Source organism: Adiantum capillus-veneris, chromosome 12 (genome assembly GCF_014529385.1).
Source record: "Adiantum capillus-veneris isolate H3 chromosome 12, ASM1452938v2, whole genome shotgun sequence".
Classification (NCBI taxonomy): domain Eukaryota; kingdom Viridiplantae; phylum Streptophyta; class Polypodiopsida; order Polypodiales; family Pteridaceae; genus Adiantum; species Adiantum capillus-veneris.
In genome coordinates this window covers 123,181,050-123,207,607 of record NC_140942.1, presented here as the reverse complement: position 1 = coordinate 123,207,607, position 26,558 = coordinate 123,181,050, and the positions used below count along the sequence as shown (strand labels likewise).

Genomic DNA, 26,558 nt, shown 5'->3' with positions numbered 1-26,558 from the left:
TAGCTTGTCTAAGGTCAAAGGACTTTTAACACTAACCATTGGAGGTCTTTAATGAAGCTAACCCTAAGGTCTTTTAAGCTCCATTAGATGCACATTGCTCTTTGATAGACTACCTCATTTTGGACCCCTATTGAGATGTAATCATCTCTCCTCTTGGTCCCTTGCTGAGGTAAGTTTAGAAGTACTTATTGCACATTGCTCTTTGATAGACCATCTCCTTTTGGACCCTATTGAGAGGCAACCATCTCTCCTTTTGGTCCCATGTTGAGACAGGTCTAGAAGCACATGTTTCTATTCTAACTCTTGTTCCCGTTTATTCTCCCACATTAAATGATCAATTTAATATGAAAAAATCATTTGGTAAAGTTAGATATTATATTTTATGACATTACCTCTCTCTTAAATCATAGTCGTCTTCGACTATGAGGTAGAGAAGATAAAGCCTAGTCATTAGTCCATGTTTCTTAGCGGGTAGAGGATCCCTTTTTACCCTACAACATCATTCCAAGATGGATGACTAGTCGATTTGGTGCTTGGGCAACGTAGCTGCCGCAAGCATGTCTGCTCTTTAGTCCATATCATACTTCCAAAGTAGAGTGACAAGTTCTACTTGGTGTTTGGGAGACGTCGTCACCACAAACATGATTCTAAGCATGCATACTATTTAAATTTTTGCAAAATAAAAAGAGAACTAGTCTTATAAGACAAAAATATTTTTAATTTAAAATGCATTCTCATATGCTTACTCTAGTGCAACATTGTAAGCATTGACAAGGTTCATATTATCCGTAAGCTAGGTTCCTTGCATCCATTTAGCATCTTTAAAAGGATAATTCTTTAACTTAATAAGATATCGTCAGATAATCTTACCGTTTCTTAATACTTTGTTTTCATGTCATAGGATGGACTTAGGTTGAAGTACTTCTTCTTGATCTTCGATTTTTGGAAGGTCTGCAACTATTGCTTTTTTTGATGGCGCTCCTTTGTAAGGCTTATGTAGGTTCTCATGGAAAACATTGTGCATGAGACAATGGTTGAGCAACTTCAATGGATAAGCCATCTCATTGACTAGCTTAAGAATTTTAAGGACCATAGTACCTTTTTGCTGGTTTAGCATCATACTCTTGGTGGTCCGTAGGACTCTTGCCCGTAGTATGCTTCAGATGAGCCTTGAGAAACTTTAGCAAGACCCAATCATTTTCCTTAAAGGCTAAGGCTCTTCTGTGCTTATTAGCAGCAACCCTTTTTTCCTTTCCTGTGAGATAGATATAACCCCTTTAAGCTTTGGAAAAGATTCTTGTAGGTCTTGGCTATAGTCATCAGCAGGGAAGATCTTCCCATCTACTTTAAGTAGTAAGGGACTTTTGGATCTTGCTTCTTTAACCTCAAAAGGTACTTTCCCCATAGAAGTATGTACAATATCATTGTACACATACTCTATAAGAGGTAGGTACTTTTATCATTGAGAACATTGATCTACTTATATGACATAGGCTTTTAGTAGATCAAGAATCATTAGATTAGTTATTCCACTTTGGTCATCCATTTGTGGATGATAGGCCGAAAGAGAAATTTAATCTACTTCCTAGATTCTCAAAGAGACCCTTCTAGAAATTACTGGTCATTCTAGGATCTTTGTCCGACACTATGGGTGTTGGAAAGCCATGATGCTTGGAAATTTGAGATCTGAAGAGGGTTGCCATTTGATGTGCCTTAATAGTCTTTTTGACAGGCATAGAGTGTGTTTTCTTTGTTAAGCATGTTGACTGAAACAATCCAAGTTGCTTCCCTCGGTCAAATTTCAACTTTGGTTATACCATGCATTTTAAAAGATACTCTTGTATGTTTACTTTTCATGGTAGACCAACATTTGATGTGCCTTAATAGTCTTTTTTGACAGGCATAGAGTGTGTTTTGTTTGTTAAGCCTATCGACTGAAACAATCCAAGTTGCTTCCCTCGATCAAATTTTAACTTTGGTTATACCACACATTGTGAAACATACTCTTGTATGTTTACTTTTCATGGTAGACCAACAGAAATACATTTCTACTTCTCGAAGAGTACACTATGGAATCCCTGTTTGCCCCGTACAAGGAGATATATGGGATTCATACACGACTTTCTTATTGTATAAGTGGTTAACACATAGCCTATTGCCATTTGGAAGATAACCGTCCTTCAAGGTGAATGGTTCTTTTTTCTTCCCTATTGCAAAGGCTATAATTACATACTTAAAGTCTCGATCAGTAGCATACTCATCTATCATAAAAGATAGATCATTGTGAGTTGCTAAAGACACCACATTTACCCTTGGTCGTTGTGAAAGTGCATCGACCACTTGATTGTGATTGTTAGCAATGTGAACAATATGAAATTTAAACTGAAAAACAAAATTTGCCCACATCATTTGTTTGTCGGAGAGCTTGGTTTGCGTCATGAAGTTCTTGAGGCTTTGTGATCCGTTTGTAGAATGAATGGAGAGAGCTAGCGGGGAATGAGGATAGGGAAGAGGAAGAAGAAACATTCCATAGGAGAAAGAAATAGTTCCTCACTTATCATCACTCTTCTTGCTAGCATACATAATAGCATAGTAATGAAGATGGAGAAGATGACAAGCTTAAGCATTGAAGCATGGCTCTTGGTTGGATTTGCATTCCATAGCCAAGAGTGTTGGTGTAGGCTCTCATTTCTCACAAGCTTGGAGAAGGAGGTGGAGTTCCTCAACTTTCACCAAGTGAGAATGAATCCGCAAAATGAGTGTGTGTGTGGTGTATATCCCCCTAGCACCCCCCTTGCTTGCTTGGGGCTAACTTTTCCACATGCTGCAAGCTCATTGGACCCCTCTCCCTCTAGCCAATCACATGCTGCATGCATTCAAGTACATGGGTAGTCTTTTGACAAGTGTCCTCCTTACCCCTTAGAGAGAGAGAGAGCTTGAAAATATCTAGATATTTGTTGGATGGAAGTAGAAGCTCATTGGACCCCTCTTTAGCCCAACCAATAGCATTCAAGCACACCATGTGGTTAAGTTAGTGAGAGCTTGACATGTGTCCATGTGCACTTTTAGAAAAGGGGTGCCCCTTGGGTGAGTGGAAGGTTAGGTCAAGGATTCCCCTATCTTTGGGACTTTTATGCATAGGAAGCTTCTCAAGCAACTTCCCCATTAAGTGTGTAGGGTCTCTTTTTGACTCAAGCATCTTACCCCCCATGCATAGGAAGCTTCTCAAGCAACTTCCTCATTAAGTGTGTAGGGTCTCTTTTATCTTACCCCCCCATGCATAGGAAGCTTCTCAAGCAACTTCCTCATTATGTGTGTAGGGTCTCTTTTATCTTACCCCCCCATGCATAGGAAGCTTCTCAAGCAACTTCCTCATTAAGTATGACAAGTACCTCAAGAACCTTAGTCATCAAGCATGACAAGCACCTTAGGTGGAGTTCCCACCTCAAGCTCAGCCCTAGCTTGCCTAAGGTCAAAGGAAAGTTTAGTTCGGGTTCCCACCTCAAGCTCTTTGCCTAAGGTCAAAGGTAAGTTTAGGTTGGGTTCCCACCTTAAGCTCAGCCCTAGCTTGCCTAAGGTCAAAGAACTTTTAACACTAACCATTGGAGGTCTTTAATGAAGCTAACCCTAAGGTCTTTTAAGCTCCATTAGATGCACATTGCTCTTTGATAGACTACCTCCTTTTGGACCCCTATTGAAATGTAACCATCTCTCCTCTTGGTCCCCTGCCGAGGTAAGTTTAGAAGTACTTATTGCGCATTGCTCTTTGATAGACCATCTCCTTTTGGACCCCTATTGAGATGCAACCATCTCTCCTTTTGGTCCCGTGTTGAGATAGGTCTAAAAGCACATGTCTCTATTCTAACTCTTGTTCCTGTTTATTCTCCCACATTAAATGATCAGTTTAATATGAGAAAATCATTTGGTAAAGTTAGATATTATATTTTATGACAGAAATGATCAAATATGGGTGCCAAAATGTAAATTGTGCTCTTACCTATCACCTGACCCATGTGCGTCCAATCCAGTAGCTCCAAAATGAATTGACGATCGTGGAAAGAAAAAAATCACAGAATGCTACACACCCACTCCAGAGCTAGTTTGGGTACCGAAGAAAAAACAATTTGTTCCACCTAGCTCAGAAAGAGGGGAGTCCCATGAAGTTTCTAGCTCCTCATGTAATGCATCCATAGAGGTAAAAGCTTCTCCACAGCCTCCACCTACAATAGTGGATCTCCATAAAGCTACAAAGGAATCCACACCTCCCAGTGTTCAAGAATCACCTGATGAACCACTTCAAGTTCGATCCTGGGAGAGTAACTTACCACCCTTGCAACTCGATGAGGCACCTAAGGTAATAGAAAACTAATGGCAAAAATCCTCACCTATTACCAACTGGAACAATTGGTTTAAAAGGGTGATGAGCATATTTCAAACAATATGACCTACCTGAGGAAGGGGGGAAGTCTTCATTCATGTCAGCCTATTGAATTATTTTCCTCTTACCCTTATTTCCATGACCTCTTAATCACCAATCTTAGGGAATGTATATATAAAGCCTTATACTCACAAAAAACAAAAATAGTAAAGAGCAAGAGCAATTAGCAAACAAGTGTGCACAATAAAAGTTAAAACATTGACCCAGACCTACACATTCACATCGAGTATACGAAAACAGAAACCTATGTCATCAAACACCTTTGATTCTCATCACTTGAGTGATGGAGGGTAGGTAAGATTAGTACGATAGGAGTGTTTTTGTTTTAAAGTTTAGTGATTAGCAAAGTTCTTTCTTCCCACTGATGTACCTCCTAGATGTATTCTTTGTGTTTCCTAGTGTGTACAGGAACGTGTTGCTGTTGTTAGGATTTGGACCTTCATAGGATCTTTCCCTCGTTCACTCTTCAAATCAAGCGCGATCATCAACACAAACATGTGTTTCTTGTCCATTAGCATTGTCCCTTATCTTTTTTGTATCCATGTTTGTCTGCTTTAATTGTAATTGGTAGCATAATATTCAACGCATTTGCTTAGCATCAAACATTAAATTTAATGTTATTTTTTGTTCATAAGCACTTGTCTAGGTTTAAAAATCAAGCAGTTCGACTAAGTTAGTTTAACCAAGCTAAGCGTTAGAGATCTTCTTTTAATACCATGGGGAATGCATTCCTAATAATCAATGGTTACTTAGGTTCTTAATCCAATTTAGGCAGCATTGCATGAAATGTACTATGGCTTTCTAGTGGGCTTAGTCCCTATTGACCTTTAGCTTAAGTATAATAAAGGGAGTTTACTAGTGTGATGAGCCTGGGGAGGGTAACAATGTTATATGACCCCCAAAAGTTACAAAATTAAAATGCTAAAAACGAGAAAAAAATAAAAATCAAAGTGCCACAATGTAAAATCTTAAGCGAGAAGAGAAATCTCAGCTTGATTTGGTACTTCACTCACATGTATCGCCTATGGTACTAGAGCCCTAGAGGTTTTCAGTGTGGGTGCTTTTCCTTGAAAAGCAAAAAACCCAAGGTATACAAAATAAGCACACATATCAAAATTGACTTTGGGGAGTCAAAGAAAAGGAAATAAGCCAGGCGATGATTTCATGAGCAATTCCTTTTATTGTAGCTTAACTACAAGGTCTTCTAGGTATAGCCTGTAGTCAGCCCTCGGACATGAAATACTTGGCTCTCGCAATTAAACAACTTAATTGACCAGAGAAAATTGTGAAGCTTGCCCATGGTATTAATAGTCGATCTCTAGTGCCTTTCCACCATTAAATTAGCGACCCCAGACTTGTTTAGTTTTTGACCTTCCCAATTGTTTATGCATTTGATTATATTATAAGTTAATATTTATTGCTGACAAATAGTTTAAATTTTTGTTACCAATCAATTTGTCCATCTACAACTGCATATGCTTTTTAATTGTATATGAGAATGCAATTACTGTGCCAATGTTGTTTGATTTTGAAGTGACTGAAGAAGGCTAAGGACATTCACCTCAAATGCTCTACCACCTCGACGAACGAGCTTCAACTCAATAGCTTCCGAGAACGGAATCTACATCAGGAAGGGGGGCATGTTAACCCTCACGCACATTCCTATCACCTACAATGGACGTCATATTATTTATTTGGTAGAGTTAGGTACCGGGCTTGTCGGTCCAATAGGAAAAGGGTAAGAGTGATCGCCGACGAGAGGCGCACTCTAACAGGAACATTCAAGGGTTAGTTGGCTAAGTATGGGTGCCCAAGTGTGAATGGAGCGAGCTCATATAAAAGTAACCTAAACCTAAAAATCACTCATTCTCTCATTTGTGCAATTGAAGAGTGCTCTTGCTCCATCTCCATCTTCTTCTTCTTCATCTCCTTGTGTGTGTGTATGCGTGTGTGTGTGTGTGTGTGTGTGTGTGTGAGAGAGAGAGAGAGAGAGAGAGAGAGAGAGAGAGAGAGAGAGAGAGAGAGAGAGAGAGAGAGAGAGAGAGAGAGAGAGAGAGCATTGCAACGACGGCACGGCGGCAGTGAAGCGGTTAAGCGCGGCGCAGCGGCAGCTCCTTCTTCTTCACGACAAGGAATCCTCTACGAAGGCGAGCGTAGGGCGATGAGTGACACACCTTTGCTCTCTTGAGCTTGCTAGATTAGTCTAGTTGTGTACTTGGAGCCATTTGTGGCTCGCACACAGTGTATCGACAAGTCCCTTGCATTGACACGTGCGACAGACGTGCATAAACATTTTCATTAACAGAACATATCCTTGATATATGCATAATAGATATATAATATTGTAGCCTAAAAGACTTTGCAACGACCATCCGCTAATGTTGTTTAATAGTACTTGTAAAATTAATAAGTCTTACAAAGTATCCATTGACAATTTTTGGCCATTGAAATTGTTCTTGATATTACGTACTCAAAATGATCTAATAAACAGAGTTGAGCAGTACCTAGGGACTTTGTCGCGACACATAATTGGGGAAACAAGAAGTCCCAAAAACTCATATTCTCCACATGTGGAATATGTCTTATACAATGATGTCAAGAGACATGACATCCATCAAGTACAAGATGTACGTGTGTGTGGCGATAACTGGAAACACTTAGCGACATGAGCGAGAGGGACCCTCATGAATCTTGCTCCACATCAGGTAAACCGAAATCCATGAGTTCCTAGACCATGTTGCACACCTTGTGACTAACCGCATGTGCCAAACGAAACCCTACCGTGTAGGCCTATCACCATTTTAATAGGGAATTTGATCAAAATGAACAATTAATAGAGAAAGTAATAGGTGACAAACATGGTACCTGTTACACTACCTTCCCAAATCCCTTTGCTTATACATGACCTTGCCATGTGGCTGAAGAGTTAAGTAGATGAAAGCATTGCAATATATGCATCCCACTTGTAAAGCTCAATCAAAGCATATCCGAAAAAGAAATACATCAATTTATATGCATACTGAGGTGAAAAGTGCAAGAAATGCGGAATACAACAAGGGTCTAGTAGTAAGGAGAGTAGAGAGAGATACGATGCAAAGTAGATTAGTGAAAAATCAAAAAATTTAGATTAGCACATTATTACAAAGTGATGGAGTCATCCACCCATTCGTTCTCAAGGTAGAGATTAGATGGCGATTCAGACAACTAGAGCATGTAGGAATACATGGGACTAACAATCCTTCAACAAGGATGTGTGTGTGTGTGTCAAGTGTGCACACCATTCACCAAATTACTCATGATAAAGCCTCCTTATATAGATGTAAGGGAGCCTCTAAATGCCCATGTGTAGCTGCCCTTAGATAGCCAAGTCCAAGTAGAACTCAGCCATGCGTCCATGTGTGTGGCTGCCATTGTGTAACCAAGTCCAAGTAGGACTCTCCCATGCGCCCATATGTAGCTGTTGTTGGGTATACAAATCCGCCTAGAACTCGGCCATCCGCCAAGGAAATCCGGCCACTGGCCAAAGACCTCGGACAACCGGTCACCAGTCGGTCGTTTTTTGATTGTCTTTCGTCCGTCGCCCAGCCAAGATATTCCGGCGAAACCAAAGTTGGCCCTGAATTTTCTCCGTGCCATCCACGATCACAAATAGAGATCTCATCAGTGTGCAAAGATGGAATCCACCAAATATATGTGCACCATTGGCTTCTCCTCATATGGGGGCCTTACAAACTGTGCACCATATATTTTGGTGGCAAAATTGAAGAGGTGGGCATTGCATGTATACCAACAAAAAGTATGGCATACTTACTTGGAGGTGAAGAGCAATTTTCAAGTCTCAAAGGTACATTACCAAAATCCCAGCCTCAAAAGGCCCAATATTTCTTTGACCTGATAAACATTAAAAGTAGAGATTAGCGAAGATAAACGAATATTTAATTGAGAACCCTGGGTGTTCCCTTGGCATTCTGAACCCCTTGGGTAGATTCTGCAAAGAAACTACTTAAACTATTAGGTAGATGAGACCAACATACGCCACCATGCTATTAATAGTGATTGTAAGCAGCTTGGTAAAGTGAACTTAGCTACTACCCCTTGGCAGTTGAGAACTTCTTTCCTTGAAAGGAGAAGTGTGAAGAGGCTAATCAATGACCGTCAGTACTTATGGAGTAATCTGTCATTGCGACTGGGTCATACCTTTGAAAATACCACTCCTATAGACACAATTAGTGCTACACATGAAGCAAGAGATCCTCCCAAGTTGGAATCTTATTCACAATTGGATCTTTGAAACAATCATATCTTTCCATTGAAATAAGAGAAAGATTCCCCAAATAAGAAACAAATTCATACTAGGTATTATTTGGCTTTTGAAACAAGAGGTTGCCTGCCTTGAGGCTCTCTTAAAGAATCATTTTATCACATGAACTAGTTGCTTGATATATTGAGGCAATGCCCACATACAAAAATCATCATCTCTAGTGCATGCACATTGTGCTTATAACAAATGATATATCAGTGCCTGTTGATGAATTGAGATGGAACAAACACAAGACAAGATACTATCCTCAATTGCTATTGACAATCATCAACAAAAATAATTGAAAACAAACAAGATTTACCTTGTCACGTCAAGGGAATCCATAGTGACCATTAGGCAGATAATGATGTCCTTGCAGAGTAGCTGGTGTTATAGAGGAAGCTAGATAGTGATTGAGTGGAATTAATGGCACACCATGCATGAAATGCGAGAACTAGATTGATAAGCCCTTGGCTACAATGACAGCCTCAATAGTTTGAGCCGATAACGTACGTGCCTTGCACGATCTATACTGGCATGGATACATCACAGTTTGACGTTGCCATACGTAAAATGTGAGATTATATCTCAATATTTCCAAGGCCCCCCGAAACCTGTGTGCCATTGCCCTTGATCCTAAGTCAATGAGCAATACCTTGGCATGGGGTGGAAGCCTTGATTTTTGTTATGTCCTTCAAATCACTTTGCTTTGCAAAGCAAGATAGCATTTGAAATTAAAGGTTAAAAACACATACAAATAAGAAGTTGAAGTTTTCTAACCTTGTCGTCCATCTGGTGTTATTCGGGTCAAAATTCAGAAGCACATGCTCGGTTGAGAATGAATTTTAGTTCGATTTTTTTTGCTTGAATCTATCTCATAGCCATGGATTCTGATAGATTGAGAGCTGTCATATGTATCATGTAAGCCCTCTTGGCTTGGTTCATGCCGACACTGAGACCATTCAAAAATGTTGAAAAGTTCCCCCAAGTTCGTATGCTAGTAGAATATCTCAAAATTTTGGGAAGATTCTATGCAATAAGCCTAAATTTGAAGCCTTACTTCACATAAGTACATTGAAAGAATAAAACATGATGGAGCTTCTGTGCTCATAGCCAACGGATTCTTTTGGCAACATGCACATGCCATGCATAAGAAAATTCTTATGAGCCAAGCAATGATAACCATACTTCATGTATAGAGCTGAATGACAAAGAAGGAGAAAATAGAAAGATGGTGGTCACCACGAGCCGCTAAACGGCCTTTGCAACAACGTGTTTGGCCCCTCTCATCCTTTTGTCCTTGTTGAGCCTAGCCTTGGTTGATTTCGTGCAGGTCACAAGCACCCCAAGTTCCAACCTATGCATCTAGGCTCCTACCCACATTGTAACTTCTCTCCTGATTTGCAAGGGTTGCTTCCTGTGGATGTTTTGAGTCCACCATAGAAGCTGAAGGAGGACGAGAGAGAAGAGAGAGAGAAAGAAATCTATGCAAGGCCATGACCTCACCTTTGCTTCCCTCCTCCATGTCCGCCATGAGCTTTGATACTAGTGAAAGGTCAAAAGGACTACCACATGCTAATCATCACCCAACCTTGCTCCTATATAGACCCCTGGTCCCTATTTTAGGATCCTCCTTGACCATACATGCATAGATTAGGGCCTTGCCCCCCCAGTGCTACCTTAGGCCTGGCATAGCCGTACTATGTACCTTGATTTTCTTCTTCATGTTTTTGTGAATATTGTTCTCTTCTTCCCACAACCTATTGATGACATCATCCATCTGCGGAATGGGCTTCCTTTCCTTAGGGACAATGAATAGTTGGTCAAAGTTTTAGTTGCCTCGAAGGGCCTTGAGCAACACAAAAACCTTGTCATCCTCCGCAATGGAGCTCTAAATAGGTTAATTGAGTGCAACGGAGCACAATGGATTTCCATTGCACTCAATTAGGCTGAGATCCATTGCACTCAATTAACCTATTTGGAGCTCCATTGCACTCTAAACCTCACAACCCGGGTTTAGAGTCACATAGGCTAACCACCTCACCCGTGCGTGTTGTAGGAAACTATCGCAAGAGACCTTAAAGATCTGAACTAGCCAATCGGTCAAATCGTGAGGTAGTAGGCGGAAGGGTAAATGTTCCAAAAAGGATTGCCCTTTCGCCGAAACTCAGTAACACTCTTTGGTCTAGAGCGATTGAATTGGTTGGTCTAGAGGGATTGTTCCAATTCAAACACGCAACTGTGAGAGAGAGAGAGAGAGAGAGAGAGAGAGAGAGAGAGAGAGAGAGATAGATAGAGAGAGAGAAAAGAAGAAGAAGAAGAAGAAGAAGAGAGTTTTAAAGTCGTAGGAAACTATCCCAGGAGAGTTGAACGAGAGAGAGAGAGAGAGAGAGAGAGAGAGAGAGAGAGGAGAGAGCTCCGAGAAGCCACCTGTCTTGACAGATGTATACGCCTTCATTAGTCCTTGACAAATGCATACATTTGCATTTACTGATCGGTTGATGGGAAGTTTGGCAGTAGTGTTACAGATGAGCTACTTCCTGACGAGCTAGTGCTTGCTCATGTGGTCACAAGGTTGCCTTGGCTTGTCCGGCCTGTTTGCAGAGCTGTCTCCAAATCATGGAGAGCCTGGATGGATACCAGATCTTCAGCTGAAATCTCGCAAGTATCAACTCCCCCTTCTTTATGGATGCTTCTTAATATCGGTATTAGACACCCACATTTTCATCACACAGACTAATGAAGAGCTTCGCGGAGCAGGAGGTTATATTAGTGTGGAATCTGATGACAATTACAATGTGTACCTGATTCACAAGTCATGGAGGAAGCTTCCATGCCTGCAAGGACTCATTCCCGTCAAACTGCTGCTCGCAAAACTAGTAGTGAGCTCCGGTATGGTCTACGTCTGGTTGTCTGATGTCCAGCTGGAACAGTTTGTATTAAAGATGGATATGGGTTATGGAGATTGGACATGGTAAAAGGTTTTTGTCCCACATCCTTTCATTGGCTTTCCTGTCCATGTCAATGGTGAGATCTATGTTCTTAGGGGTTGGACAGGAGGTCAAGAGAAGAAGACAGTGCTTGTGTATGAGTGAAGGCATGGGATCATGACAATCTGAAGGTGCTTCACAAAAAGAGCTCGTTTGCATCATCTTGCGACGAAGAGAACCTGTGTAGCTATGCTGACTGCGGATCTGGTACAGGACTTCTTGAGTATGATGGTTACAAGGAGTCTTGGAGGACTCTGGGAAAGATACCCATGCTTCAGTACAGACGGTCTGGTATACCACACCTTGAGCTTGTGCATGATGATTGCTTTGAGCCAGCCCCAAATGCGGGCTTCAACACCATTTGTTTTGACACTGATTATGCGTCTGTTTGCTGGTTCAACCCATCTTTGCACGAAACTTGGGTCAGATTCAATAATGATCACTGGAGTTCTGGTATGTGGCTGGAATATGTTTCAATTATATGCGGATCACTGTATGGGATTTTCCTTGTGTGCAAATTTGAAGGCCAGGATGAGGACAGCCCGGGTCAAGAGGATTCAACTCTATTACAGAGGACCATAATGAAAGGAACAATGTCAGTGTCAAGCAACTGTAATGTGCATTGGGAAGAAGTGCTTGACATAGGACTTTTTTGGCTAGCTCACACTGTGAATTTTCCAATCACTCACTTCACTTTGATGGTTTGATACTCTGTACCCACTATGCAGCAAATTTGATTTTGCAATGCCCATTTGGTGGTGGGGGCGGGGGGAGAAGAGCATGTAAAGAGCTCCTTTAGAAGGACCCTTTTTTTTAAGCAATCTTAGGAGTTTGGAAACGTGATTCCAGAATTATGCAGTAATCATTCGAGTTTTGAATTTCGAATATGCTCTCAAATGGCCTCTTGCTTTTTAATCGAAAGGGTAGTAGAGTGCACCGCCTTATTGTCCAATGTAAAGACACACCAGCAGACCAATTGAAACAGTGCTTTGTTCTGAATTAAGTAATTATCACCATGGTCCTACTGCGCATCGTCTTTATTTCTGTCCCTCTCTACGGGACCTCGTTTACCAATAATGTAGACGAATGATATGAGAACTATAACTTTTTGTCCTGGCTCTTATGGGCACCTCCACTTTTGGAAACAGAATTTCGCAGCTGATGATATGCCACTGGGAAGGTGGGTAGAGATATATGTGCAACACCAACATCTTGTTCATTAATTGTAGCTCCTTCACCCTTGCAAAGGTGAGTGTTTGAGGAATTTATGTCACTACTCTGTTTGTCCATTTGTTGAAGTCACTTGTCTAGTGGTCACTTGTGCAAGCGATGGCCACAGATGTTACACAACCTCTACATATTAATTACCATTATGTCACTGCTCTCTTTGTGCATTCGTTCAAGTCTCTTTGTGCAAGCGATGGCACAGATGTTGGTATGTACAACAGGATAACTATATTGCACTCTTTTGGAATGACTGGCGGCTACATGGTATGCATAGCAGGACGACTATCTTAAAAAAGATCGGGAAACATTTAATGAAAGATTTTGCACAGAAAGATGTGGCAAAAAGTGCTTTGTCTCAGTTACAAGGTTGCAAACAAGTACAACATGAACCAGTTTTATAATTTGTTGTCTGTTTGAAGCAAATCTTGTTATGAATTGCTCCTCAAATGTTACATATTTTATGGTCACATTGTGACATGATCCTTTGCGACATGATCTTCGTATGCTAGTAAAACATCAAGGATGAGCAACATTTGCACATGCTATTACAATAGCATTAAGCATTGACGGGAGTACTTCAGATACCATCCTTAGAGGAAATCATGATTGAATCGATAAATAGAATGAAGCTGTTTTTATTGATATATATGTACAGAACGTACAAGAAGGTTTTTGGATATGTGATGCATAAGAAAGACCAAGATGCTTCAACTACAATACGTTACGGCATTGCAGGTGTCCTCATATGTATGTGAGAAGACAAGTAAGCAGAAGTAGTCGATGCGGCTAATTTGGCAGCGGTACCAGAAAACGTACGAGTTGGTGGATTTTGGAGGTCACCCATTTGCAAGTGTAGGCCTCTATGTATATCAAAAGTCAAGACAAATGTGTTTGATTAAGGCATGATTATGTGAGGAAGTTGTTCATTTTCTATTGGATTATGGTAGCTCAATATCATCTATTAGTAAAGACTTGGTACACAAAATATTAATTTCCAAACAAGAGGCGTCATTAATTTTGGTTTTATTTGGTGATCATTAGAAATTTTATAAGTCAGACATGGTGGTACAAAACAAGTTGTAGATAGGCACACAAGAATACCTCCACTCATATTATGTTTTTCTTAAATCACTATTTCCCATAACTTTGGACTGTGACTGGTTTGTTAAGTTCAAAGCTCTTTTGCATTAAAAGAAAACAAATTTTCAATGGGAAGATAAACATCAAGAAGCTTTTGAGAAGCTGAAGTCTCAGATTGTGGAAGACATATTTTTATGACATCCTGATTTCGGCAAACCATTTTTGTTAACAACAGATGCCTCTAATACATCTTTGGGAGCAATTTTGATGAAACACAATCCACAAGCAAGTTGGCAAAAACCGATTGCTTTTACTAGTCGAAGTTTAAGTAAATGCAAAAAAAATTATTCAACAACAGAAAAAGAATTGCTGGCTATTGTGTGGGCTTTGTAGAAAATGCATGCTTATGTCCATGGGTATGTAATAAGAGTGGAAATCATCAGCCTGTGACTTCAATGATAAAAAAGAAACATCTTCCTCGACAACTTTTGCAGTGGATTCTAGCTCTACAAGATTATCATTTTGTACTCAAATATGTTGCTAGCAAGAAGAGTACTTTAGTAGATTTATTGGAAGTTCAAGCATCTCAAATATTTCCATTCAACATGGACCTTGCCCAGTTAGTACAAGCACAAGCTACTAATCTAGATATCCAAGATCTCATAAATAGGCTCCAACAAGCTAAAAAGAATCAAGCCATGCAATGCTATATGATGAAAGATGGAATTTTATACTTTGCTGCCAACAAGGATTTGTTACAACCCTGAATTACAAAGAAAAATCATCAGTCATTTCCATTTCCATATGTTATATGGACATCTAGGTTTTCACAAGGGTTTAATGCTGCTATATTAAAGTTTTCATGGACCCAAAATGTGAGCAACTATGCATGAAGTCCTCACTTCTTGTGAATTATGTGTGGCAACAAAGGAGCCAACTTGGGAAACGCAAGACAATTAAACAATTGTTGCGACTTTCCACTGACTTCATGTAAGCATGTAATCCAGTGTTCGACTTTCCACTGACTTCACTGAGCACTGACCTTATTCTCTCTAAATAAAAGAATAAGGGGTCTCACACATTCAGTAGTGAGTACTCCACCCATACATAGTCCATCACTTTATAACACCACACGTGTACGCGCATGCAGTGCTGTGGCATGCTCTTCAATTGATATCAGAGCACAAGGAAATTGGCAATGAAAACTTTGACATTGCATCACAAAACATTGTGCACGGCATTAATGTACATCCTAGTTTTGAGGATGTAGATGATGTTGCAGGATTTGGTGGCACAATTGTTGTTGCCAAAGCTGTTCTGCCTGCGACTGAACAAGCTCATTGGGATGTAAAATATGCACAGGCTCATGTATTGATTGCATTGTCTATGAAGCGCATTATTACTCCTCACATTCGTTCAACAAAATGCAAAACAAGCTTGAGATATTCTAGCTAGTCTTTATGCAGGTTGCAATGAGGCTAAAATTGCATTGCTACGTAAAGAGCTGGAGTCGAAGATTATGCATAGGGAAGATGACATGGAAACATCCCTTGCTGGTGTCAAGGATATCAATGAGAAACTTATTTTTGCAGGCAAAATCATTTCTGACAGTTCTCTTGTGCACATTGTTCTTGATGCCTTGCCAAATTCTTACCAGACTTTTGCTAGTACTTGGAGACTCATGACCCAAGGAAATCCCTAAGTTGTCAAATTTGATGCATTATGCACATTGCTATTGCAAGAGTCACTTTCCAGAAAAAACACGACTAGACAACATGCACTTGAAGAGGCCTTTATTGATGCTCAAAGAAAACGTGGTACCAGCAATGTAGCCACTTGTCATGATTCTTCTGCGACGAGTAGTAAATCACATGTTCCTAATGCTTTTGTTGGCAACAATTCGTATGGGAATTGTGGTGATAAGGGCAAAAAGAAGATGCGTTGCCATTATTGTAAAGCTATTGATCTTTTGATCAAGCAATGTCCTAAGTTGAAGGCCAAAGAGGCTACGAAGAAAGGGGTTGGTTCCACTTCAAATTTTTGTTCCACTACAAATGCAGCTATTATTAAGTGTTTTGTGAAAGGAGAATGTGATGCCGATGTTGATGTAGAATGGGCTTTTAGTGCAGAGTGCACTTATGATCCGATACATGTTTGTCAGTTGCTACAGATGCCCAAGTGTCGTACTTTAATAGTGGTGCTACAAAGCACATTACCTCTCATCGTGACTTGTTTACCTCTCTCGAGGATGTCCTTCATGGGAATTCAATCACTTGTGTCAACAATGCCTCTTATCCTATTAAGAGAGTTGGAAAGATTGTGCTGACAAGTGTGAATGGCACTTCTTTCACACTTGTTGATGCACCTTATGTACCTGGGATCAAGAAGAATCTTTTGTCTATATTTGCACTTGCTAGACTTGGACTTGTAGTCAAATTTGTGGATGACAGATGTATAGTACATGATATCCATTTTGGTGATGAAATTGTTGCATCTGGCATTTTATGCCATGGATTCATTTTGTATGACAAGTGTGGGTAGAATTTTAAAAATGCAGTTGTAGATTCTAAGGCTATTTTAGATGCAAAACTTTGGCTACACGTTTTGGACATCTGAAATTTGCCAGTTTGCTGCGTTTGCATGTGTTTGCAGAAGTCTGATATGGTTGCTTCTTTGCCGCCTCTCTTGAAGCCCTTGTCAAACATGTTTGTGAACGCTGCATTTTGGGTAAGATGCAACATTTGAAGTTTCCAAAGGATGGTTCAGTTGGGGTCACATGAAGGTTGCAGCTTGTGCATAGTGATGTTTGTGGGTCCTTGCAAACTTTGTCGTTGGGCAATTACTTGTACTTTTTGACTTTCATTGATGATTACTCTAGGCATGCATGTGTATATCCGCTTAAAGCAAAGTCCAAAGTATTTATGTGCTTCAAACAATTTTTGGCTATGTGTATATCCGCTTAAAGCAAAGTCCAAAGTATTTATGTGCTTCAAACAATTTTTGGCTATGGCCGAAAATGTCTCGAAATGTACTATGGGTACCCTCCATTCTGATCGAGGGGGGGAATATATGTCTCATGAATTTAACTCATTTTTGGCTAGCCGTGGGATAAAGCACCAATGTACAGTGCCTTATATGCCTTTGCAAAATGGTGTTGCTTAGAGGAAAAATAGGTCACTTATAGAAATGGCATGATGCATGGTTAAAAGTCAAGATTTTTCGCGTTCGTTTTGGCTTGAGGCCATCATGTGTACCACTTATGTATTAAACAGGTGTCCTACAAAAGCTTTGCAATTTATAACTCCATATAAAGCATGGCATGATAGAAAGCCTTCTATTAAGCACATCCGTATTTTTGGATATTTGGCATATGCTTTGGTGCCACAAACACAGTGCAAAAAATTGGATGATAAGGCTATCAACTGTGTTTTTATTGGTTATAGTGATGAAGGAAAAGGTTACAGGTTGTATCATCCGCAAAAAAAGCATACCTTGGTCTCAGAAGATATTGTGTTGGTGGAAGATTCTGTTCAGCCCTTGCTGTCACATACTAGAGACTGTAATGTAAGCTCACATGACATTTATGACACTTTGTTACCTCTTTTCAGTGGTGGAAGTTCAAATGTAAATTCCAATGAGGCAAATGTACAACCTATGGGGGTTTCTGACAATGTTACAGATCAGCCTATTGCTGATGGAGATGTACATGATGCACTTGATAAGGAAAGGACTGAGAATGAGCAAGTTAGTGGTATGTCAAAATAGCTGGTGCATACTTTGCGTGATAGTAAATTGGATGCATCTTTGTCTAGTCGTACTCGATTAGGTTCTTGCTAGGCATCTTATGCATCAAATTGTTATACTTTGGCTGTGTCTAGTTTACATGAGGTTGAGGAACCTTTGTCTTTTGATGAAGTACATAATCCAGAAAATTGGATGGTTTCCTTGCAATCTGAATATGATGCACTTATAGAAAATGACACATTAAATTTATGTGATTTGCCTCCTGGCAAAAAGGCCATTGGTACAAAGTGGGTTTACAAGTTGAAATGCAAGCCAGATGGTGAGATTGATCACTATAAGGCTTGACTTGTTGCAAAGGGTTATGCACAACAAAATGCATAGATTATGAAGAGACTTTTGATCCCACTTATCGTATGACTACTGTGTGTTTTCTATGTGTATTGGCCGCTCATTTTGGTTGGGATGTACATCAATTGAACATTGTTACTGCTTTCTTGAATGGTGACATATTTGAGGAAGTTTATGTAACACAGCCTCGCGATTTTGTCAAGCAAGGAAAAGAGGATAAAGTGTGCAGATGTAAGAAGATTTGTATACGTTGAAATTCTTTTCGTGCTTGGTATGAGAAAGCTGACACTCAATTGGTCAAACGAGGCTTTTGTAACAGTCCAACAGAAAGTACGTTGTATGTAAAGTGTGAGGGTGATGTACTTCTCATTGTGGTTCTCTATGTGGATGATTTGCTGATCACTGGACCAAATGAGAGACATATTGATGAGAATTTAGGCTGATTTGAATGCTACTTTTAAGATGAAAGATTTGGGATTGTTGCATCATTACTTGGGTGTACAATTTAAGTAGTGTGATGGAAATATTCCCTTGTGGTAGAGAAGTTACACAAAGACATTGCTATGTAATTTTAAACTTGAGGATTGCAAACCTCTTTCCACTCCCATGGAAACATATTTGAAATTGAGTCTTCATGATGCTGGTGATCCTGCTGATGTCACTCTTTACCAAAATGATATTGGATGCCTTATTTATGTATGCAACACGAGGCTGAATATTCAGCTTGCATTCTCATAGGTCAGCAAGTTTATGCATAGCCCAAAGTCTAAGAATTGGAAGGATGTCAAGAGAAATTTTTTCTACTTAAGTGGCACTTCACATCTTGGCTTGTTTTATCCCAAGGGGGGGATCATTGCCTCCAAATTTACATGCTTTTTCGGACTCAGATTGGACTGGTTGTTTTGACACATGAGTGTTCACAAGTAGTTTTCATTTCATGCTTGCCCAGCTCATGCATATCATGGTTGAGCAAGAAGAAACCTATTGTGGCCACTTCTAGTTGTGAGACTAAGTACATGGAAGTCTTCACAGCTAGGACTGAGTGTGTATGGCTCAAATGCCTTATGGTTGATTTGGGTGTTGGACAAGACACTGCCAACACTATCTACACTGACAATGAGAGCGCATTGGCAATTGCAAGGAACCCAAATTTCCATGCTCGCACAAAGCACATTGAGGTGCATTACCACTATGTCAGGGAGAGGCTCTCAACAGGAGAGATCAGCTTGGCTTATGTGCCAACATAGGACAACCTTGCAGATCTTTTGACAAAGGCATTGTCGCAGGAGATGTTCGAAGCTTTCTGCAAAGCTTTGGGCTTACTCCCCTTTGTGGACTGATCATGTCCTCGTGGAATGGCTCTTCCCTATACTCTTTGTGCCAACTCTCATTCACTGCATCACTTCCATGGGGGGTTTAATACCATATCATGTGGCAGTGATGTGTGTGAACACACTTAGGAATATTGGGGCATTTTTTTTCTCACTAGAAGGTTTTCCCCCCCGTGCATTGTATATACATGCATCACTCTAGGGCTATCTTATCTTTCCATTGCACACTAAGTAGCACATTCTCTATTGTGTTCCTTGAGATTCCTTCATCTTCTCCAAGAGGTATGTGTTTTCCTGCAACCCTAATTCCAACACCTTTAAATACGATAGGAGAAATTCTTGTAGCTCCGAATGATATACAAGATCAAGGCTTGATTTCCATTGAAACCAATAGCGTCTCAAAATACTATATCCCACACAATTCGGAGTCTGAAACATCAATTGAAATTGACTTTGAGTATGAAGATTCTGAATTGAATATTGGTGCAAATATGGAGACGAACCATTTAGAGCCCATTAGTACCCTATATGAAAATCTATCATGAAGAGGAGAAGACATGAGTAGCGATTCATCTAGTGACTCTACACTTTCATAAGAAAAAATTAGACAAGAGGAGCACAAGATTTAAGAGGCCACGATATTGAGAAAATGTGCGTGCTCGAATTAATGAAAAGAAATCCACCACAATATGGTTCAGTTATGTGGGGGCATGTGATGCTTATCAAAATTTTGGTGCACAATTGGGATGAATACCTTCAAAGTGTCATGTGGTGTAGTCCATAGCCCCTAGAAATTGCACAATTAGAGATGGCAAAGAAGCCAAAGTTAAGACATATTGTAAGGAAATGCCAAAATCGAGAGTTAGCTCAACAATGAAGGGAAGCAGAAGTTAAATCCTACACCATGGAGGAGTGTAATGTTGTGTACACAAAGGCCCAAAGAACACCTACCGATGGAAATAATGGAGAAGTTATGAAAATGGGTTGTGTCTCAAAGACTTTTGGTCCTCAAGCTCCGTAGTCGGCAAGCATGACAAGCACCTCAAGCACCTTAGTCATCAAGCACGACAAGCACCTAAGCTTGGGCCGGGTTCCCACCACTACAAGATCGAGGCTATTCATATTAGCGACGCTCACACAACGACGCTCAAAAACAAAATTCCCGGCGTCGCTATGAGCGGCGCTATAAGCGTCGCAAATTTACAAGTAAATTTGCGACGCTCATAGCGACGCCGGCTGGGCTAAAAAAATAACAGAGAGCGTCCAAAAACTCAGATCTCAGATCCGAGTTTTTCGACGCCCTCAAGCAAGGACCAGGTAACGCTCTCCCTCTCTCTCTCTCTCTCTCTCTCTCTCTTCTCCACACACACACACACACACACACACACACACACACACACACACACACACACACACACACACACACACACACACACACACACACGAGGAGAGGAAGGAGAGCCAGGTATGCTTCTTCCCTCTCCTCACTCTCATGTTCCCTTCCCCTCTTTCTCTGTCCCTCTCTCTCTCTCTCACACACACACACATACACAAACACACATAGTGTTTTTGAGAGAGAGAGAGAGAGAGAGAGAGAGAGAGAGAGAGAGAGAGAGAGAGAGAGAGAGAGAGAGAGAGAGTACAAACATAAACAAAAACGCACACACACATACATAAACAAAGAATGTGAAGGGGATCGGGGAGCACCACAGACGGAGAGTGAGAGAGAGAGAAGGAGACACACACGATGTGGGTGGGGAGACTCAAAGAGTGAGCAGCCCTCTATACACTTATGCTATGTATAAGGTATACAAGTCAGTGGGCGCCCAGACTCTGGGCGGCCGGGCAAGGCACAGACGCCTATACCCCAACAACCTCCCACTTAAAGGCGACTGTGCCTTTAAGCAAGGGAACCTAGTCTAAAGACAAAAAAAGGTGAGAGAAAACCGCGCTCAACCGATGCCCACTGTCTGGCTGTGATCGTGTGCATCCGGCTGTCCTGCTCCCGTGTAAGTCCATACACCACCAGACATACCGCACACGTACTGCAAGTATGTATACAATACCTGCATATCTCCCTCGTGCACTATGCCATCATCAGTCAACAAACGACTGACAATCCCAACTACATATGCTCCCACTGCAGCTGCGATATCCGGTCTCAAGATCAGCATCTCATACATGAGACCACCGAATGCCGATGCAATGCTAGCGAGCCCTGCTAGCTCTACGGAGCATGCATCAACATATATATCCCTGGCAATAGGCATCTCTGACTGACAAGGCGTGTCAGCCACATGCATCTCCTGACTGTCCGCAAAAGACGCATCAACCTGTCGTGCAACCTCAGAGCAAACCAGCTGCTCTAGGTGTCTGCTGGAAGACATATCCTGCACAACTATATCCCCATGCTCACTGTTGAGCATAGAAAGGAATGACTGCATAATCGCTGACATCTTAGCCTCCTCTGCAATCATCCACTGCAAACATGACCACTCAATCTGCTGTGACTCACTAGAGCTCTCATGCTCTAACTCCGTATGCATAGACTCTTGCACAACGTCCTCCTGTCGTGACTCACTAGAGCAAGACCGCTCTACCTGTCTATCCTGCATAGAAGTATCTCGCACAACTGACTCTCTGCTTTGCTCAGTCACTAGCAAAGCATGCATGTCTGACTCTGTCACCTCTCTGTGTGACTGCTCAAGTTGTGCCCCAACTGTGTGCACAACGAGCTCACTACTCTGCACTCCATGCAAAGTATCCTGCAACCCACAAGCAAAAGAGACTCGCCTGCTCTCTCGCTCTCTACCTGGCTGCGTGATCACAGAGACAACACCGTCTCTCGTGTGATCCACATGCAATGGGTAACGTGTACCACTCCTGGCACCTCTCGCAATCACTAGCGAACCCAAATGCATCACAAAATCTCGCTCTCGTAGCGAAATCTGACATCCACTATCCCGTAACTGTCTGACTGAGATCAAATCCCGTCTCAGATCTGGCACATAACGCACATGACGCAGGGTAAATCTCATACCAATGGGCAAGGACAAACATACGTCTCCTGCACCCTCAATGTCATACACAGCACCATCAGCCATGTGCACACAACCAAGTCTCCCACTAGAAAACGTGCTAAACCACTCACGATGCGACGTGACATGGAATGTAGCATCAGAATCTAGTAACCAATGTGAAGACAATGTGCAATCCGATATGCAATCTGTAGACATAAGATCTTCTGAAGACAAGCTAGATGTAAATGTGACATCGCCGTCACAATCATACTCAGTAACCACCGTACTGATCTCACTAGCATCTGTCATGCCCAAATCTGCATCATGCATCTGTCGCCTCCGTTGTCTCAAACGCCTGAAACATCGACGCCTAATGTGCCCTCTATGTCCACAATGCCAACATGTCAAGTCTCTATGCCGTCGAGACTTGCGTGTGGGATCAATCTCTCCCATGGACATAGAAGTGGGACTAGACTCCCCTGTAGACATGGATGTCGTGTACATAGCATGTAAACTCTGCCATAAAGCATGAGTTGTAGTCTCCCTCGAGACCTGCCAGTAAACAGACTCAACCAGATGCAAACGAATCGTAGACATTGCTAACTCATCAAGATCCTGCCAATCATCATCACTCATAGACTTGGGCTTCGCCGATAAACCACGCAAGGGTTTATCCTGCCCCAAATCTGTCAATGCAACAAGCATATGTTCCTTCCAAGCAACAAAATCTGTACCATCAAACTATGTCAGACCATAACGCTGGAAGTCAAATGAAAAATCAGCCATAATGCTCGCCAAAGAGCAACCAACAATGAGTAGCAAATGTCAACCAAATCAGCCCTAAACTGGCTCGAATTGCATCAACAAAAGTCTGCAAATATGGCTGTAAAATATGGCTGCAAATCAGCCCCAAAACAGCCCCAAAATTCAGCTCTTAAACAGCTGCATAAACAAGTCACAAATGTGTCCCAAATCAGCCTACAACTGAGCCATACATGGACACCTGCAAAGAGGAAACAATGGCTGAAAATTCAGCACCCAAATAAGCCCTCAAACCTGCCTGTAAACTTGTAAACCTGTAGCTGAAACCTGCTGAAAAACCTCAAGCCATTAGTGCTCGAATCCGGCTACCTAGCTCGTAGCCACACAAGCATACATCACAATACTCACTCCTGTGAGTGTGCCAAGATAACTGTACGCCTGTCAAACCCGTGAGCTAATCACCAAGCCCACACTGTGCGGTATCGATGCATACACACGCAAAAATCTCCCACCTGCAGAGAACACCGCACGCAAATGTTGAGTGCAACCCGCAATCTCTACCTAGATCGCATAAATGATACGCATAAAACTCCTGGGAAAATTTCGCCAGAGTTTCGTCAGTAAAACGGCCACAAAACTAGTAACCAAATTGACTGCACGCTCAAAACCATGAGCAACCAAAGCGCGTCAAATCACACTCCAAATGCATGCACCAATCTCCACATTTTGCATACATCATTGCAAACACCTGCAAATCTAGTACACAAATATCTGCTCTACCTGTGACTGCCAAAAAACATGCTCGAGGCATACATTGCCGAGCTCAAAATGCAATCACATTAGTCTCCCTGAGCATCAAACCACATAAGGCATACATCGTATCCTCCCACCTGTGAGGAAACTTGCAGCAAATATCACTCTCACATCTGAGAGCAAACCATGTGTGGAATCCTCAACACACAATAAACAACTGCTGCTGCAGAAAATTCAGCATTCAGAATTTTACAATTCTGATATGACGAGTGCGTCCGGAGCGTGCCAAAACCCCAAGGTATACTCCTGGATCATATGTATCCGAGTCCGGGTGTGAAAGCTATGCCAAAAACAGTGTTTTTGGGACCCGAAAGTGCACAAATAAACTTGCTGCTGTACCTGCTGTAATTCAAAGCATAATTTCAGCAAATAGACATCACCATCGCATCCGGAGCGTGCCAAAACCCTGACCTAGACTCCTGGATCATGTAGATCTGACTCTGTATGACGGAGCTACGCAAAAAACTGTGTTTTCGAGCCCGAAAATGACAAAAACGAGCTGCACACAATCTTGAACCTGCTCCTGCTCCACTTTGCATGATGCAATGTCCTCTCAATGCAAGCTCCAACACAAGAGCTCTGCCACAATAGCATCCAAGCACTCGAATGTCAAGCTCTCCTCCGCCGAGCACTTCTCTAACGAGCTCCACTGAGCTCAAAAGCTCCTCTCACCAAGGAAGCCGCAACCGCCTCCTCGACCAAGCTTGACACACCAAGCTCCTAAGCTCCAAAGACAATGCTCCTCAAGCTAAAATCGCTCTCCGTGAAACTCCGCGATCGAACTCCACCGTCGAGAGCGAGCGAGCTATCGCCTCGAAGCTCTCAAAGCCGTCGTGCTCTCCGCGGTCACCATAGCTCTGATACCAATTGAAGGGGATCGGGGAGCACCACAGACGGAGAGTGAGAGAGAGAGAAGGAGACACACACGATGTGGGTGGGGAGACTCAAAGAGTGAGCAGCCCCCTATACATCTCCTGTTATGTATAAGGTATACAAGTCAGTGGGCGCCCAGACTCTGGGCGGCCGGGCAAGGCACAGACGCCTATACCCCAACAGAATGCACACACACATTGAGAGAGGAAAAGAGAGAGAGAGCATGCATAAACAAAAAACGCACACATTGAGAGAGGAAAAGAGAGAGAGAACATGCATAAACAAAAAACGCACACATTGAGAGAGGAAAAGAGAGAGAAAACATGCATAAACAAAAAAACGCACACACATTGAGAGAGAAACTAATTTAACGTCGTAGGAAACTAATTAAAATTAAAAGACCTAAAGATCTAGCCGACGAGGAGTTGAACTCAAGACCTATTATTCAAGAGGGAAATGGCATAACCAATCTATCATACTTGGCATGGGTGATAGAAAGGTTATACCATTTATCTCTTTTTATTGGCACACACATCCACACACGCGCACACACACAAGAACAAGAGAGTTATAACGTCGTAGGAAACTATCCTAAAAGACGTTAAAGATTAGGTTAGATGTAGACTTACATTAAATTAGATTTAGGTTTATTTAAGTTAAATTAGATTAGATTTAGGTTTATTTTTAAATAGATTTACGTTTATTTACGCTAGATTTAGATTTTCGTTATATTAGATTAGATTTAGGTCTCCATAGACTGCGATGCCTGCATGAAGCGGGTGAAGAAAGCCCTCAATGGAATATAGGGTATTGCTGCCTTCACTCATGGTGGGCTCCGTCGATCCAAAAGTACTGGTGAAATGTCTTCAAAAGATAGGGAAGAAGGTGGATCTTCAGGGCGGCAAGAGTCACTACATCCCCGACACAATGACCATCTAGACAACCTCTAGTCATTCAACAGCAACTTCAAAGTTAGTAACAAGAGCAAGAACGGTCTAAAGGGCCAATTGCTGTTGTCAGATGTGGATGGAGATGAGGCAACGTCACCACCGGAAGTTAACTCTCACATCTTTAGTGATGAGAATGCCAACTCTTGCCGAGTTATGTGAAAAATTATGTGTTAAATCAGTTTTAAGGTTCTTATAATCCCTGTTAGTTTAGTTCTTTGTTTTTAATATAACATAATTTACGTTAGATTTAGATTTATGTTATATTAGATTAGACTTAGGTTTATTTAGGTTTACACACACACACACACACACACACACACACACACACACAAGAAGAAGAGAGTTTTAACGTCGTAGGAAACTATCCCAAAAGACGTTAAAGATTAGGTTAGATGTAGACTTACGTTAAATTAGATTTAGGTTTATTTTTAGTTAGATTTACGTTTATTTAAATTTACGCTTATTTACGTTAGATCGAGTCCACGCAAGAATTACTTACGGTTTAGGGTTTAGAGTTAGACGAACAGTGAAAAGATCTACTGTGAAAAGATGTTAAGATGCTGTGAAGTGCTATAGCTAGAGAAGAGGCAAAGGGGTTTTGTCCAGTACATGCAGTATCATGTAGACGTGGGTCTGTAGATTTCTTGTACCCACAAATATAGGTATTGACTAATAAAGACGA

At 41.4% G+C, this 26,558-nt stretch overlaps 1 pseudogene; it reads left to right on the top strand.

Annotated features, from left to right (window-relative positions):
- Positions 1–9,621: 9,621 nt before the first annotated feature.
- Positions 9,622–11,991, top strand: LOC147446452 (uncharacterized; annotated as a pseudogene).
- The last annotated feature ends 14,567 nt before the right edge of the window (positions 11,992–26,558 follow it).